This window comes from Schistocerca piceifrons, chromosome 9 (genome assembly GCF_021461385.2).
Source record: "Schistocerca piceifrons isolate TAMUIC-IGC-003096 chromosome 9, iqSchPice1.1, whole genome shotgun sequence".
NCBI classification, from domain to species: Eukaryota; Metazoa; Arthropoda; class Insecta; order Orthoptera; family Acrididae; genus Schistocerca; species Schistocerca piceifrons.
In genome coordinates, this window is record NC_060146.1 from 153,150,859 (window position 1) to 153,154,284 (window position 3,426).

Consider the following 3,426-nt stretch of genomic DNA (forward strand, 5'->3'; position numbering starts at 1 on the left):
AAAAACAAACTATCAAAAGTCAGTACTGCACACAAAAATCAAGACTCGAAGCGAAAGAGCTGTCTTTTTCGTACAGGTACTGACGTTTGCTGACGCCAAGCTAATATATTATTGTTCCGAAATGCTTCTGGCTGTACCCAGACACTACAAGGGGGAATCGAGTTGGCGCAGGCAGTCCGCTTCCGGTCATCCTAGAGGCTATAGAAGAAACTCCGAATTCCGTAGAACAAATTTTTATTCAGGGGTTGCCTCGTATTTTAGAAGAGTTTTTAAGCCGATAAAAATAAGTTTTTGTAAATTATATAGTGCTATTACCCGTTAAGCACTATGGATTGAGTTGACGCTATTAATTCATTATATCCTTTGTGGAAAGCTAGTATTGAGTTATAGTAACGAAGTCACGCGACGGGATTCGAATACAACTTGAACTTTCACGAAAGCTTCAGTCTTGGACTACATCACGTACTTGCCGATTACTATCCAGTATTACCTCGACACTTGATCGACAACTTCAGTACACTATTTGGCTTCCATCCGAATGCCTCCTCTGGCCGAATGCTCGCAGTAGACCACATCTGAACACTCTCGCGCGTTCGAAAACAAGTCACCGTACAGAGATACTTTTTAAAGATTGGTACATAGAGTTTTCTATGAGCGAAACGCAGACAGCGTTGGTTTTAATTTCTAAGAAATGAGAATTGGTCTTCAGACGCGGAACGAGAATGGACTCTAGTTTCAGGGGTGGTAGGAGGCCGTAGGTGTTGCTCTCAACAGGGATGGCAGACCTGGAAGGCAGCTCCCAGCAGCACAGCTGTAGCGGCACACTTGCCGGCAGCCAGCTTCGCCGTCAACTGTCTGCTCACGTCACATCAACGAGTATGGTGCGAGTACTTCGCAGCGCCGGAACATTAGGATCAGTGGAAATTAGGGGATCCACCATCACCTTCGGTTTAGCTCTCCCAAGTTCGATGGAACTGTCACAGTTGCATGGGCGACTCCAGTTTCTCTTCTGACACTCACAATGACTGTTCTTAACTGGCAGGCAGGTTGCAGTAAAATCGTTAGCAAAGGGAAATTGTGTTTAGCAAATACCGAACACCCGCCAGTTATCTTTGCTAACCCTTTTTTGGATTATCTCAGTTTCATCGTAATCATTGTTCAATTGCGCACCAAGTAATTTCATTTTATGTCTTTTGCAATTTTTTTGTGCATTTACACTTTTATAAAAAAATTCAGTCTCAACATCATGCTTATGATTGTTACGGCGTACAGTCAGCGCCGGTACACCAGTCGGTCCAGTGACAGAGAAGGGAAGGCTGTGAGGAGGAGTCAGCCAATCGCACACTGACCGACCTCCCTTCCAGGATGACAACGCGATACCAGCGGTCCCTATGTGAAGAGCACACAATCGCCGCGACCGACTTCTATGTAATTGCCAAAGTAATGTATTTCATTAATTGTGATAAAACCCATTAATACGAGTTGTTCGATTGTTTCTCTAGCGAACCGAGTATGCAGGCTTCCTAGTCACTACAAGACTGACAACGAGGCTGGACGAAAGAATGACGAACATAGTTAACTAACCCTCTATCATGATCAACGTTTTTGAATAAAATAATTATTAACACACCAACTTCAGTTTTACTGCTAGGGACTCACAAACTTCTAAAGAATTAATTTAATCCGTTGTGCACATTTAATGCAGCGTGGTCCCTCAAGCGCGAATCAGTCTCACAGATAGATACTTCCGCCATAGAATGTTTTCACAACACTGAGTTTCACACCTTTAACATAAAAAATTAATTAACTGATTTTTTACCAGTCAGTTGAATAGACGGCGCATTTTGCAGATGCTAGAACGCGTGGCGCGGTGGGTGATATTTATGGTATTTGTTCTCTAATTTATAAGTTGAAATGTGTGGTAGTGTTGTGCGATTTTTGGATACCACACACTTTTACAATGGCCTTAAAACTATATGTGTGAACACGCAGAAAGCGATGATGAAGGTACTGTCCATACTCTTCCTTCCACAGGACCACTTCTCAGCTCGCCTAAACTGAAGTAAAACGTCATAGCTCTCTAACAATAAGGCAAAGGTGGCAGGAACCACGACGATAAATAAAAGTCTGCCCGTCGTTTAATGTTAGTGTGCGCTACGGTCAGTGTTCACAAGCAGAACGTATAAAACTTCCTGGCAGATTAAAACTGTGTGCCGGACCGAGACTCGAACTCGGGACCTTTGCCTTTCGCGGGCAAGTGCTCTACCAACTGAGCTACCCAAGCACGACTGTGTGCCGGACCGAGACTCGAACTCGGGACCTTTGCCTTTCGCGGGCAAGTGCTCTACCAACTGAGCTACCCAAGCACGACTGTGTGCCGGACCGAGACTCGAACTCGGGACCTTTGCCTTTCGCGGGCAAGTGCTCTACCAACTGAGCTACCCAAGCACGACTGTGTGCCGGACCGAGACTCGAACTCGGGACCTTTGCCTTTCGCGGGCAAGTGCTCTACCAACTGAGCTACCCAAGCACGACTGTGTGCCGGACCGAGACTCGAACTCGGGACCTTTGCCTTTCGCGGGCAAGTGCTCTACCAACTGAGCTACCCAAGCACGACTGTGTGCCGGACCGAGACTCGAACTCGGGACCTTTGCCTTTCGCGGGCAAGTGCTCTACCAACTGAGCTACCCAAGCACGACTGTGTGCCGGACCGAGACTCGAACTCGGGACCTTTGCCTTTCGCGGGCAAGTGCTCTACCAACTGAGCTACCCAACCACGACTGTGTGCCGGACCGAGACTCGAACTCGGGACCTTTGCCTTTCGCGGGCAAGTGCTCTACCAACTGAGCTACCCAACCACGACTGTGTGCCGGACCGAGACTCGAACTCGGGACCTTTGCCTTTCGCGGGCAAGTGCTCTACCAACTGAGCTACCCAACCACGACTGTGTGCCGGACCGAGACTCGAACTCGGGACCTTTGCCTTTCGCGGGCAAGTGCTCTACCAACTGAGCTACCCAACCACGACTGTGTGCCGGACCGAGACTCGAACTCGGGACCTTTGCCTTTCGCGGGCAAGTGCTCTACCAACTGAGCTACCCAAGCACGACTGTGTGCCGGACCGAGACTCGAACTCTTTGCCTTTCGCGGGCAAGTGCTCTACCAACTGAGCGACCCGTCCTCACAGCTTCAATTCAGCCACTACCTTGTCTCCTAGCCTTCCTACTAGTAAGTATAAAAATCATTCAAACTTGTCGATCGTACTCAACACTCGAAACAGTTCATATACCATTTCTACTGCCCTTTTACGAAAAGTCAATTGCCCGTTTTAAAAGTGGAGAATAATCTCGCGCACTTGCCATATGGTTTTCTCTAATACAGCGGGTGGCCCAAAGAACGGAGAACAAAACACGGGTTTCTTAGAAAA

At 47.6% G+C, this 3,426-nt stretch overlaps 4 non-coding genes across 4 annotated transcripts; all 4 read right to left on the bottom strand.

The window, feature by feature from the left end:
• Window positions 1–2,701: 2,701 nt before the first annotated feature.
• Window positions 2,702–2,776, bottom strand: Trnas-cga. Its single transcript has one exon. It is a non-coding gene; the product is annotated as a tRNA-Ser (tRNA).
• Window positions 2,777–2,783: 7 nt separating this feature from the next.
• On the bottom strand, window positions 2,784–2,858 carry Trnas-cga. Its single transcript has one exon. It is a non-coding gene; the product is annotated as a tRNA-Ser (tRNA).
• A 7-nt stretch (window positions 2,859–2,865) lies between these two features.
• On the bottom strand, window positions 2,866–2,940 carry Trnas-cga. The gene has a single exon. It is a non-coding gene; the product is annotated as a tRNA-Ser (tRNA).
• Window positions 2,941–2,947: 7 nt separating this feature from the next.
• Window positions 2,948–3,022, bottom strand: Trnas-cga. Its single transcript has one exon. It is a non-coding gene; the product is annotated as a tRNA-Ser (tRNA).
• Between the last annotated feature and the right edge of the window lie 404 nt (window positions 3,023–3,426).